We start from the raw sequence: 15583 nt of genomic DNA, 5'->3' as shown, positions 1-15583 counted from the left end.
TTGTGTCAAAATGTGGACAAATTATTTGTAACATTTAAATTACTATTGTGGATTGTATAGGTTTGCTAGAACCATTAAAATCTAGGTGAATCTAATTTTCAAGATAAGTTAAGAAGAAAACCTTGGTGTAGTGGTTGCCTAGAATCCGTTGTAATCTAGGTGTGTATCTAATTTCTAAGGTGAACTAGTGTGGAAATCTTAGTGAAATTATTTTAGTGGAACCCCAAGGGTGGTTAGAGCTTGGAGAATGGACTAGGTATATGTGAAGATACAGAACCACTATAAATTGTTTTGTGCCTCATTGTATTTATTTTTGTTATATCTTGTAGCTTACATTTATTATTAATCTCAAATATAATTTATTATATTTATCAAATATATTTTTTAATAAAATCATTAATCGAGAATATTTTTTAAAATTGAAAAAAAAAAATCACTCAATTCACCCCCCATTTTGAGTGGCCATACCCTAAGGGACCAACACCAGGTTCGAATCCCCTTGCGATCGTTTGTTCGGTATGCTAAATTGAACTCCTTTCTTCAGAATGGGGCATTAGGGAAGGGGCGCTCGTGATGGCGCTAAACTAAAAAAAAAGTCAATCTTCAATGTCTTTGTCGGCAATCATGTAATACCCCACTTTCTCGGATATGCTATAATTTAAAAAAAATAGTCTATATATTTTTTTTAACTCAAACTCATCACATTACAACTCTCAAATTTTTTCATTTGCCTATCTAGCATAAAAAATATCATACACCATATCATCAACAGAAGTAGGAATCGAACCTAACATTAACATAAATTACATCATGGACTTTCAAAACGTTCAAAATTTCAAGTAGCAGAACTTAAATACATAAATTTCATAATCATAAACATCATGCACATGGTAAGTCTCGTCACATGCTTTTTCCGTATCCACATCTACTACATATTCATCTAAAACGTTTGAATATTCTAGGGACATAGCCCAAATCAGATGATGAATCATATAAGTGAGGGTACAATATTCATATTTCGTGCATGGATGCAATATGTAAAATGTCTTTTTCCTTTTCCTTTTGTTTGAGCTGACTGTACCTTAATGTTACTTTCCATTTTTACGGCTTCCTGACCATGCTGAGGTATATGGGTGCACCCTTGGTAGAGTAGCGGTGCCGACCCGTACTCTCAAATCATGTGCGATGTATGATCAATAATATCATCGTGTATGTATGCACATTTCATCATAACATGTAAATGCAATCTATATGACATATTCACATCAAGACATTGTTGTATTTTGAAGTTCTTTCATGGGTATTTCAAATCCAAGTTGAGAAACCATTGGATCTAACAGTGGGCTCTTGTGGAAATATTGTTTTACTCAAATTAATATAATATTAATTGGTTTCCTAATCATAATTGTTTCATAATTTGGTTTTGGGTTTTCCTTTTTCTTTTGTGATTAAGGTATACCCCAAGTAGGGGTGTTCAAAAAAACCGGTGCACCGCGGAAACCGGCCAGACCGAACCGAACCAGACCGAACCAGTCGGTTTTTTTGTTTTGCAGTCGAAAATGGTTTGAAAGTTGTCCAAACCGCGCGGTTCGCGGTTTGGACATTAGGCGGTTCGATTTTAAACCGAACTGCCCAGAACATAATAAAAAAAAATTAAAAAAATATATTAATATATAAACTCACCATCAGCCCCGTGCAACCCCCTCCCCCACACCCAACCCTAATCCCTAATCGCATTCGGCAGAGCCGCCTTCCCCACCCGCAACCTTATTGCAATCGGCAGCTCCCTCCTCCACCCGCGCAACCCTATACGGCAGTCCTATCCGGCCCTCCCCCACCCGCGCAACCCTTCCCCAGTTCCCCCAATCGGAATCATCCGTCAGCAGCCCACACCCACGGTTCCACCGTCGGCTACGACAAATCGAGGCAGATGAGATGAAGCTCGAGCCGAAGCGGAGAAGAAGCCCAGTAGATCGAGGCAGAGGAGAGGAAGCTCGAGCCGAAGCAGAGAAGAAGCCCAGTAGATCGAGGCAGAGGAGAGGAAGCTCGGGCAGATCGAGACAAAGGAGAGGAAGCTCGGCAGATCTAGAGCTATCTAAGAGACATAGCTGGGGCCGAAGCTCGGGCCAAGACGGTTCGCCGATCTCACCAACGAGGATCATTCAGTGTTAATCTACTTCAAGTTTAAGGTGAATATATATATATATATATATATATAAGTATCACATTCATTGCTACGTATACTTACAATGCTAAGAAAATAATATCGACAGACTTTAATCGTGTAGTGCTTTAAATGGTATATATCCTACATGTATATACATGCGACATGCCCCTTCCTAATCCAAAAGCACAGTCGGAAGGATGGAACCAACAAAAATTCCTGATAATTTCTTTTTGAAGCAGACAGAAAGGGAAGAAAAATGGAATCTAGCTTTATTAATTTCTTATAGAAATCTAATCCCATGCTGAAAATGGAATCTAGCTAGAATCATAATTGCCGAAAGCTCTATTAGTTTCTGTTTTATTTGATGCTAATATATTGATGCTAATATGCTGAAAATGAATGACTAATTGATGCTAATATATAGGTCTTAGTTTCTGTTTTATTTGATGCTAATATATTGATGCTAAATTGCTAATATGCTGAAAATGAATGACTAATTGATGCTAATATATAGGTCCATTAATTATGATGTTTCTAGAATCATAATTAAGCATATGACATCATTTGCTTAATTACCACTCAGAATTATCATTAGTAAACTATAGAAGGATCATTAATAAACTATAGAAGTCTTTTATAGTTTATTAATTTCTTATAGAAATCTAATCACATGCTGAAAATGGAATCTAGCTAGAATCATAATTGCCAAAAGCTCTATTAGTTTCTGTTTTATTTGATGCTAATATATAGGTCCATTAGTTTCTGTTTTATTTGATGCTAATATATTGATGCTAATATGTTGAAAATGAATGACTAATTGATGCTAATATATAGGTCCATTAAAGTAGCACCAATGATTCATTTCAAATTTTTTATTGCTTCAATGGCAGATGGAAACAGATAGTAGCACCAATGATTCATCCATTAAAAACCTCAATGAAGGCAGTGGTTCTAAACCTCCATTACCTTCTAAGTTTAAGGACAAAGGAATGAAAAAGAAATCTAGGCAACAATCTGAAGTATGGGATCATTTTACAAGAAATGAGGATGACCTTTCTGACCCTAGAGCAGTGTGCAACTATTGTGGTAAAAATTATGCAAGTGATACTAGAAAAAACGGGACAAGTACTCTTTGGAATCATGTAAACAATCAATGTAAAAAGAATCCTTACAGAGTAGAAGATAAGAAGCAGAAGATTTTATGTTATCTAAAGAATAGTGACAATGAGGATGGAAGTGTTGGAGGTAGTAATCTTCTAGCTGTGGGATTTAGTCAAACAGCTTGTAGGATGGCATGTGCCAAAATGATTGTCATTGATGAATTGCCATTTAGGTTTGTGGAGCAAGAAGGTTTTAGATCATTTTGTGGTGTTGCATGCCCTAAGTTTGATCTTCCTTCACGCATTACAATTGCTAGGGATATAATTAATCTTTATAATGATGAAAAGAAGAAGTTGAAGTCATTTTTTGTTAAGAATTCACAAAGAGTCTCCCTTACCATTGATACATGGACTTCCATTCAAAATGTCAATTATATGGTGGTTATGGCTCATTTTATAGATTTTGAATGGAAAATGCAAAAAAGAATCTTGAACTTTTGTCAAATTTCAAATCATAAGGGAAAGACAATTGGTAAAGCAATTGAGGCGTGTTTGAAACAATGGGGTATTGAGAAGGTTTTCACAATCACAGTTGACAATGCTGCTTCTAATAATGGGGCTATTGGGCACATGAAGAAAAGACTACAAATTTGGAAGAGTGTTGTTTGTGATGGGGAATTCTTACATGTGAGATGTTCGGCTCATATTCTTAATTTGGTAGTGGGTGAAGGCTTAAAAGAATTGGACTTCTCTATTATGGCTATACGTAACGCAGTTAGATATGTTAGAGCTTCTCCTTCAAGGTTGTCAAGATTCAAAAGTTGTGTCAAGAATACTTGTAAAGAAGAGAAGGCTCTTGTGTGCTTGGATGTGCCAACAAGGTGGAACTCCACTTATTTAATGTTAGAGCATGCACTGAGATTTGTTGACGCGTTTAAATTGTTGGAAGAAGAGGATTTGCTCTATTTACAATATTTTTGTGAAGAGGATAGAAATGGGAAAAGGCCAATTGGGCCACCAAATTCTAAAGACTGGGAGAATTGTGCAACATTCTGCAAGTTTTTGAAGACTTTTTATGATGCTACCCTCATGTTTAGTGCTTCTTTGAATGTTACTGCAAATAATTATTTTCATGAAATTTGTAATGTACTTGGGAGACTAAACAAATGGAGTTCAACTTATGAATCAATCTTGAAAGATATGGCTTCTAGTATGAAGATAAAATTTGATAAGTATTGGGGCAATATTGAAAAACAAAATATACTTCTTTATGTGGCGGTTGTGCTTGATCCTAGGTACAAGATGAAATATGTCGCATTTTGTTTACACAAGCTCTATTCTGAAGATGAAGTAAAAAATGTAATGGATTCTATCAAGAGTGCTCTAGGGAAGTTAGTGCATTTTTATGCAACAAATAACTCAAATAGACAATCAGGAGAACATAAACAGGGTGGGACAAGTTCTGAACAAAAGATTTCAGTTGTGGATTCTGATGAGGATGATGATGTTAACATGTTCAAATCTGATTTTGAGAAAGAATGTATTGAAGATAATGCTTTTGAAATGAAAAATGAGCTTGAAAGGTACTTAGCTGAGCCTAACGAGGATATAAGAAATAATACTTTTGATATTTTGAATTGGTGGAAGGTAACTTCATCAAAGTACCATATCCTATCAGAGATTGCTCGAGATGTTCTTGCCATCCAAGTGTCAACAGTCGCTTCTGAGTCAGCTTTTAGCACTGGAGGTAGGGTACTTGATTGCTTTCGGAGTTCATTGAGTCCATCTATGGTAGAAGCGTTGATTTGTTGTCAAAATTGGTTGAGAGGGACGTCTTTACCATCGGATATGACTTCAATATTAGAAGAGCATGTTACTTATGAATCAATTGAATCTGGTAATTTTTTATTTACTCATCAAACATGTTTATTATTTTATTTGTATTAATTGTTAACATTTTGTTTTTCTAACGTTATTGTTTCTCTTAATATTACAGATAAATCTACTATGACAACAGATGCTATAAACATTGATTTGTGATGAAGTTGAAGTTGGAGCTTGGAGCATGTGTGGTTGTGTTATGAAATTTGAATTTTTAAGTTTGTATTTCGATCGGATTGGATTGTAACTTATCTTATTTTGAATGGTTATGTTATTGCGTGGCATGTTTTTACCATTTTGGACTTTAAATACTTAGTTATGATTGATGGTAGCCAACTATAATTCATTGTTAAACAGGTTATAATTGTTGAATATGTTGGATAGAATTATTGCTAAATAGTTGAATAGATTATAACAATGTTATGCCATGTTTTGTTTATTTACAACAGGTTGGATGTTGTATGTTGAAATGTTGAATAAGTTATTTTTTGTTTTCAATGTTGAACAAGTTATTTTTTGTTAAATAGATTATTTTTTAAACAGGTTAATTTAATTGCATAATTCATAATTCATTGCTAAATAGGTTAATTTGATAATTTGTTTATTTTCTAAACATGTTAATTGCATAATTCATTGTTAAACTAAACAGGTTATTTTCTACTTTCAATGTTGAAATGTTGTATGTTGAATTACACTCTTGCCTTTATTTTTTGCTTCTATTTATTTACCTTTGATTGTCTTTATTTACTAATATTTGTCTTTATTTACTATTTTTAAGTAACATTTTTAGTGATTTTAAGGCACTTGTATTAGATTTTTAAACCGCGGTAAACCGCACCAAACCAGACTGCAAATGTGGTGCGGTTTGGCCGCACCCAAACCAGACCGCGGTCTGATTTGGTTGAAAAATCGCACTAACGGTTTGGCTTGTTGAAAATGGTTCAGACCGGCCAAATCGCACCGCGAACACCCCTAACCCCAAGCAATAATCACTCTTGTGAAGAGAAAAAAAGATAGATGATAATGATGATGATGATGATAAACCCAAGGCAAATTTGGGTTCATCACGATGAACCCAAACCATCTAGGTTTATTGCAAATGAACATAACTGCCTAGATTCATCTGCGATGACCAGATTCATTGCAAATGAGAGAAAGAGAGAGGTAGAAAGAGATATATGATGATGATGATGATTAATCCAAGCTAGATTTAGGTTCATTGTAATGAACGCAAGCTAAATCAAGATTCCTTGTAAATGAACCCAACTACTTGGGTTCATCCACGACAGACTTTTGTTGTTGTCGAAATACAATAATTAAAATTTATAATCTTGGGAATCTAGACTAGGTGGAGGTAGAGCACGATTGTAGCATGAAAAGATTAATGTTGTGAAGGAATATAAAAGGATGGTCTCTAGGAAGCTATTGCAACACTGCAAGAAAATAGAGGATTTGAGATAGATTTTTGTAATGACAGAAGTCCAATATAAAGACTCTATTACCAAATTGTGAGGGCCTGCCTCCGAAAGTTCGTTAGCATAGGAATTCCAAGGGAATAGGCAAGTTCATCTCAAGGCCATAAAGGGGATCGGAAGAGAAGACGAGAGACTAGTTTAGTCGAGAGTGCAGAAAGGACTCTATCGTGCAATACTTGTGGCAATAAGCATAATGGTCCCTATTGTTTAGACAGAATAGTATGTTTTCTGTGTGGCCAGATAGGGCACAAACAGAGAGATTGTCCTCGAAGTCCAGAGGTTGGAGATCAGTGATCAGGCCAGGACTAAAGACCTACAGTGAGTAAGGGCGTACCCATGATGCATGGGACAACTCCTCAGACAACAGCATCACTTATTTAGCTACCTATTCCAAATCAACCTCATGTTCAACGTAGGGTTTTCACTTTGGCAGCAACTGATGCTAAGGGAGGCAATGAGATTATTCAAGGTATTCTTTTTATTTGTATGTTAGTGACATGCACGTGTTTTTTAATGCAATTTATACTGCAGAGCTAAGCTGTTTGAGGGCACCACTGTGATGAGGCCACTACATACCTGGCGTGTGGTATTATAGGTGAGTGCTATATAATAGGGGATAGTAGAACGAACTGATGGCACTGCTATGATGAGACCATTGCATACTTGGTGTGTGGCATCATAGGCATGTGCTAGTGTTGCAGAGTTGATAGTGGGCTGAGGGAATTATTATGGTGAGGTCACTGCATACTTTGGGTGTGGTACTGTAGATATGTGCTAGTGCCACATAGTGGATTGGATTTATGGGCCTAGAGTGGGTTGGCTTGTGACATGAATGTTATGTTATTGCAAGATAAATGAGTGTTGTGCTTATAGCATTATATGGGTTCCAGAGACTATATGGTAGTAAGGTTATCGAATTGTACCTTATTCATGTTATAGTAGGAGCTTGTTATTTGTGTGGATTATACTGATCTCGGTTATGACTCTATCCGTGATGTACCATTTTACAATTCTACTTGTGTTACTCTATGTTACGATCCTATCATATATTGTTTGTTATTGTTTACTAAGTCTCCATTATGATATCTCTCATGCTCCATTTCATTGTATTATACTTGTTGGGCCTTGCGGCTTATTTTTTCTCTTTACATCATTCCAAGTACAGGTAAAACAAAAGATGAGAAGAGTCCTAGCAGGGCATGATTTATTGGGTTAGATGTGTATAGAGTTCACTTGAATAAAAGGTCTTGGGGGCGTTTGTTGGTTTATGCGATGCTAATGGTTATATCTTTGTTATTTGGGCTTGTTGTATTTCCTTTGAGTCAGCCTAACAGAATGTAAATGATGATGCTTATTTTGTTATGTATGAAAAAAAAAAAAAAGTGACTTCATTGCTATTTGATGTTGATGGTATACTATACATGATCTTGATTGAGTTTTACTCAACTTTCATCTTGAGAGAACTTTCTCTCAGAATTTCTATGTTAGTGGGACTTTCGGAGACAGACCCTCACAATTTGGTAACATAGCCTTTATATTGGACTTTTGGGTTTTTATAGATTTTTTAGATTGAAAATTTTGAGACGGATTTGGAGACTCAAATTTGAGACGAATTTAGAGATTCAAATTATCCGTCTCAAATTTGAGATAGATTTTGTGATGAAAAAAAATCTGTCTTAAATTTGAGATAGATTTTGAGGCGAAAAATTTGATACGGATTTGAAAACTCAAATTATCCATCTCAAATTTGAGACAGATAATTTTTCATTTCAATTTGAGATAGATTTTAAGACAAACAAAAATTTGTATCAAATTTGAGATGAATAATTTTTTATCTCAAATTTGATGCGGATTTTGAGACAAAAATTTTTATGTCTCAAACTTTAGATGAATTGAAAATATTAATTTATAAAATTTAAATTTTTTATTTATAAATAAATAAATTAAATATATTTATTTAAATTAAAGTCTAAATATATTTATTTAAATTCTAAATATGTTAATTAGTATTTTTCATGTGCATAAATATAAAATGAAATATATATAAATGTAAACTAAATATATAAAAATTTATAAATTAAAATATATATTAAATGTATTATAATTAACTATTAGTAATATTTAGTTCAAAATATAAACTACTCCCATAATGATCGATGTATTATATGTCTATGTTTATTTATATTTTTATATAAAACATACACTATATTTTAATATTATAACACTATAAATAAAATAATTGTTTAAAATATCATTTGTATATTTTATATAAAAAATTAAAATTTATCGTTACACAAAACTTAAACTTAAAACTACTTCTAACATATATTTAGTAGTTAATGATAAATTTTTTAAAATCTACACAAGTATTTATTTAAATTCTAAATATATACATAAATATATTTCATGTACATAAAATATAAAATTAAATATAAAAAATTTATAAATTAAAATATAATTTAAATGATAATACACTAATTAACTATTTCTTCTAGTGTATTAGGACAACTGTAGACATTAGAAGGCGTCATTTTTGTCTTTTTACTCAATATATTTTAAGTTATGCTATAATTAATTAATTATTTACTTCAAAGTCTAAATTACTAGATATTTTGTTCCTCTGCTATAGTTTAGTAATACTAATGTGTATGTATTTCTATTTTTAAATATAACATAAATATACTTTTTTCTTTCTCCTAATTAGCTAACACTTAGAATAGAAATATTAATTTTATAATAACTTTTTAAATTAAAAATAAAAATACATCAAACATATTTAGGACATACATTTATATATATATATATAGTATACATCAAACACGACCTTAATTAAAAATATATTTAATATTATCTTTATGAAACATTTATTCATTTAATAATATATTTAGTATACTATTTGATATTTAATTAATTTAAGATAATGTCAATTATTTTAAATACTTAAGCCTCAATAAATGCATTGTGTTTGATTAATCCTAAATATATGAATAAACTTAAATTCATATGGTTGAGGTGACATGAAAATTAAAAATATAATATAAATTTATTTTAATATAAATGAGTTGGAATTATTACTATTATCTCTTGTACTTCAAATGCATTGAGTCTTTAATCCATCATATTTTTTTATAATTTCTTAAATAATCTTTTAATGATTGATTGAGTCACTATAGAAGATGATTCATCCATTACATTATTAGGGTTGACTCTTTCTATTATTAACAGATCATTCAATATTTGACATGCTCTTTTTTTTTGAAGTAAAAGAAAGCAGAATTAAAATTGAATGTCTAATATTGAATCTCCTCATTTTAACAATGTGAAAAAATATTTTTATTTGTACATAACCTTTTGGCACAATATAGTTTTCAAAAATCAAAAAGATATAAAAGATTGTTCATTTATAGAAAATAAGATTGATTTACGAAATAGATAAAATAAATAATTAAAAATAATTTTTTAATAGAAAAAAAATTACACAGTTTATTCAAGTTAATATTAAAATATCAATAAAAAACAAACATAAACATTAGAATAGCTACAGTAATAATAGTATTATAACATTAGAATATCAAAATAATAATAATAGTATTATAACATAAACATTAATATCAAAAATTATTTATTTAAATATTTAATTTATCATAATATGTTAATTTATTTAATCTAATATTAGATAATTAAATATTAATCCAATATTAATATTATTTTTATTTTTTTTAAAAATATAATATTAGATTATTTACTACTTTCTTTGTATAATAGGGTTATAATTAGTTTCTCGTTGAATTTATTTGAGTCATTTTTTGTAACATCCCTTCCTTCAGCTACCCTATTCCTTGAGCAACCTAGAAAAGAGAGCGATACGCATCATGCAGGGAATAATAACCAGCTACAAGCATACATACATAAAACATCTACCACCAAACCCACATCAATATAACAAACCTTAAAGATTACAAGCACAAATCTATTTAGGTTACACAAAACAAAATAGGGTTCTATACAATCACAATATCATCTCCCAAGACCTTTAACAAGAGAGTAGACCTGCACGCACATACTATTACCCGTCCCTCCTGCTTGACTCCTCGCCAACTATACCCTTATCTTTATCTGGAATGGAGGAGAGTACAACGTGAACTACAAAACCCAACAAGTATAAGAAATATGAAAGAAAAACATGACAGATAAAAATCTGATACAAGTATGGTGGGCGATATCCAATAAGCATATAGATGTTGATGATAGATTATAACTCAAAAATCACACACCCACCCGTAATGGTAATATCATGCATAACACACATAAAAGCCAGTAAGCACATAACTGGCCAATGGCCTCACATAACAATATAAAATGCATCATAATACATACCGGCCTGTACCTCATACCAGCACCCAAAGAAACTGTGATAACATGTGGACTATAGGTCCTATCTCATATACCTGGCTATAGCCATATATATATATATATATAATCTCACCTATGGTCGTAACCACTGGGTGCGCCCCTTAGTCGTCACCGCAGGAACATAACTCTAGTTAGCCTAGTGCCTACTAGTTTTGGGGGATATATCCCAACAATACATAACCGCAGTGTGCATAATCATCTCTGTCCATGTCTTTTCAATGCACATGCAACACATAAAGTGACCACATAGAAATTGCGCGAAGTATACGTATACAAATTTCAATGCACATGCACAATTACCATACGTCTAAGACATGCCATGACAGTGAGCAATATATGCAAGTTAAAGTTATTTTCAGTTTATGAACATGGTTAACACGGCTAACAAGTAGCACCGAAACACGAATTTTTTGCTTAAGTCTCAAGAGCACAATAAGATATTTTAGGGCATACGAACGATAACAAGGCATGGAGAAGAGACAAGTCTCCCATGCAAATTCCAATCAAAACCTCATTCCTTAGGATTAGTGGGGAGGAACAAACCCCACGTGGCTGTTAAAAACATCCCGTTTAAGTAACAAAGTCACAACCAAGATCTCAGAGCCCGTATCCCAACTTAATAGCAAGTTAGAGTTCAAGGAAAAGGAAAAAAAAAAAGAGGGAACTTGCCTTCTTGCACCTTCTACGTTGCTTAATAGTGGCTAGATACACCTTGGTCGGTAGGGTTTAGCTCGCTGTTGAAGAAAAGGGAAAAGGGTTTGAAGAAAACACAGAGACTTACAAATTTATCTCTTTTGTTCTTTTTGATATTTTCTCACAATTTCCCTCTTTTATATTTTCCTCATAATTTATGCTTATCCATTCGTTTACTTTTCCAAATCTAGAAGTTTCTATGTATTTCCTGAGTCAATGGTAGTTCGAATGATATATATACATATATACATGTATTCGTAGTGTGCACGAGATATTTGGATGTGAGAGTTAAGAAATGTGAGAGCCATTCAAATATAGCTTAGGCCATTCGGATAAGAGACCCAAGCATTGAGAGGGTCATTCGAATGATATAGTGAGTCATTCGAATGGCTCACTTAATTCTACTCCTAACCCATTCGAATGGAAAGTGACAGCCTCAACACCTCTACAAATTTTGGGCATAACTCTCTTATCTGAGTTCCGATTGAGGTGACTCAAGATGCTATGGAACGACAAGAGAAAGATCTACAACTTTCATATTTTACGTTTTGAGAGATTCGGATTGCAACATAGTCAAAATCAGGTTGCAAGCTAAAAATCATACACAGAAAATTGCGCAATCTGAATTGCTCACAAGCAATCCAGATTGGCCATTGTAACATCCAAATCAGCCCCTCTATTGCTGCATTTGAAAGCCCTCAAGCCATCTAGATGGCCTCGCTCTCATCCGAATGCTTGCTTGCCACATTCGGATGCCTCAACCTTCATCCGGATGCGTCTTTGCCTATCCAAATACTCTCATGCCTCATTCGAATATTTCAATGTATAAACCTACACCACGCCTTGACTCTCAAATATTTAGAAATTAATTACCCAAAAATGATATGTTGCACATCACGACTATCCGATACCATCTCAAGGTATAATAAAAAATTACATTATTAAATTTGAGTCGTTACATTTCTAATTAAGTCATTTATATAAATCATTAATCTTTCTTTCACGAAATTTCTCTATTATTTATATCATTCTGTATTTCAAAAATATATATAAAAAATGATACCAAGTGCTAGTATTATCTTAGTATAGCACATATATTACACTACACAAAAAAAAAAGAAGAGGTATTAACGACAAAAAAATAATGACGACTTTAATTTTGATGATTAATGTAGTATTATTAATGATTAAATATAAATCTCATTGTTATAAAATAAATTTTAACAATAGGCTAAATAAATCGTTATTAATAAACCATTTTCCCATTATTATTGATTAAAATTTTTAATTTTAACTATAAAAGAATAAAAAAGAATTATTAAGATTTAACTAACACTTATATATATATATATATACATAATTCCTAATATAATTATATTTTTTTGTAAATGAACAAATATAATTATTAAACTATTATAATTGAACATTAGTTATTTATTGATAATACAATATATATATTAAAAAATTATGAACATATTAAAAAAGAATACAGTATATTAAACTAATTTATTATAATTATTAGGTTTATAATATAATTACATTTTAAACTAAATATTAATTTGATGTAATAATTTAAATTAATTTACCAGTTATCATAATTTTAAATTATTTTATGTTGATCAATTAAATAATTATTAATATTATTTTCATAAATTATTTTATTTTTCATTTAATAATTAAATGTTTCAACAAAAAAATAAAAAATATTGGCGGGAGATGGCCCACCTCTTTCCCTCGAGGTCAGTTCATAATTATAATTAATCATGAAAGTTTGAAATTCCTATTACAGTAAAAGCTCTACACGCACCTCCAAAAGAAAGGGATGACTAAACTCATGGGCCTGGACTATATTATTCAGTATAAGAAGGGAAGAGAGAAGTAGCCGCGAATGCTTTGTCTAGGTGTACAGAGGAAGGGTAAATGACAGCCATCACTACTGTTACACCGGATTGATATAGGAAAGTTGAGGGCAATTATGAAGGAGATGAGAAGATGGAGGGGTTGCTGGAATAACTAGCATTGAACCCTAATGGGAGGCCTGGCTATACGCTAAACAAGAGAATTATAAGGTACAAGGGAAGGATACTGATTGATAGTAGTGAAGAATTAAGGAGGAAGATACTAAACTCCCTTCATGAATCCCCTTTGGGGGGTTACTCTAGAATTTAAAATACATATCATAAAGTGAAGTAAATTTTTTATTGGCCTCAACTCAAAAGGTATGTCACCGAATTTGTGTTGGCTTATGACACTTGTAGGCGGTGCAAGTATGAGACTATAGCTTAGCTAGTCCTATTACAACCCTTGCCCATTCCTACACAAGTCAGGGAAAGTGTGACTATGGATTTTATAGTGGGCTTACCTAAATTAGAAGAGAAAGATTGTATTCTAGTTATAGTGGATTAGTTCAGCAAATTTGCACACTTCCTCAACCTTACTCATCCCTACACTACCCAAGAAGTGGCTAGGGCATCTTGGATTAGGTGGTGAAGTTACATGGGGTTCCAAATGCAATAATCTCATATAAATATAAGATATTCACTAGCTTGTTTTGGTAAGAGTTGATGAAGTCTTTGGGAGTGAAACTCAAGATGTCCACAACCTTCCATCCACAAACGAATGGTCAAACTGAGCGAGTAAATCAACGTGTGGAGAGCTATTTGCAATACTTATGTTTCCTACACCCCAAATGGTGGCATAAATGGATATCTCTTACTCAGTGGTGGTACAATTTCAATCACCACACATCAATTAAGAGATCACCTTTTGAGACTTTATTCGATTACAAACCTCCACTGCTCCCAGCTATAGGAGAGAAGACCACAGTGGCCATAGTGAAAGCTTACATAGAAAAAAGGCAACGTATGTTACAATAGTTAAAGGAGTTAGCTTTGGCCCAAAATCGCATGAAGCAATATGCAAATCATAAGAGGAATGACAGAGAGTTCAAAGTAGGGGACAAGATATACTTGAAGCTCCAGCTCACTCATTTGAAGGCTATTGCTAAAGAAGAAGTGACTAAGCTAAGTCTTATGATTATGGCCCTACCCCATTGTAACCAAGGTGGCATACAAGTTACAATTACCCGAAGACTCAAGGATTCACTCGATTTTTCATGTCTTTTTGCTTAAGAGATTTGTGAAAACATAATAGGTGGCCTCTAATTTGTCTCAACTGTCTAAGGAGATAGATGTGACAGTAGAGCCCAACTCTATTTTAAACCGGAGGATCTTGTACAAACATTGCGCACCCTTCATATACTAGTGAAGCGGTCAAATCACCACCAAGATGATAACACTTGGGAATACTTGCTTGATTTACTTTGACAATTCCCTCACACAACCAGCCTTCTTAATATTTCTTAAGAACAGAAAATATCTCAAGTAGGGGGGAATTTGTCATGATCTAGAGGCAAGGGTAGAGACGAGAAGTACATGCGTGGATAGTTAGAAGTAGTTAACTCATTCTAAAAAGGGCAATAATGTAAATAAGGATGAATGGAATGGCGAGAACTGATAGCGAGATCCAAATGTTTCCCTTATATTAAGGCATAAAGAATTTTGAATTGAATCTCATTGAATTCCCCCTCAATTCTATTCTCTCCCTCACTTAATTCTCTCATTTCCCCCCCCCCATCTCTTTCTTGAACCAGTTTCTATAATTTTCTAGAATTCTTTCCCAAATTCTTGAAGATTGCTATCAGATCCCGAAAATCTAATAAAAAGAGAAAAAGAATGTGGGAGAAAAAAGAAAAAAAGATTGGGAAAAGACAATGACTGGAACGAGAAATGAAAGAGAAAAAGAAAATTGAGGCGAAAAGGGGAGAGGAAGAAAATTAGCGGCCAAGGAAGGAG

At 32.9% G+C, this 15583-nt stretch overlaps 1 protein-coding gene across 1 annotated transcript in view; it reads right to left on the bottom strand.

Moving 5' to 3' along the window:
- The window catches only part of LOC127789970 (factor of DNA methylation 1-like), a 53412-nt gene that overhangs the window by 14455 nt on the left and 23374 nt on the right, over positions 1-15583 (bottom strand). The window lies entirely within an intron of this gene.

This window comes from Diospyros lotus, chromosome 14, assembly GCF_014633365.1.
Source record: "Diospyros lotus cultivar Yz01 chromosome 14, ASM1463336v1, whole genome shotgun sequence".
In the NCBI taxonomy this organism is placed as follows: domain Eukaryota; kingdom Viridiplantae; phylum Streptophyta; class Magnoliopsida; order Ericales; family Ebenaceae; genus Diospyros; species Diospyros lotus.
Note: the sequence above shows the minus strand (reverse complement) of the source record. Positions and strands in the feature narration are given on the sequence as shown.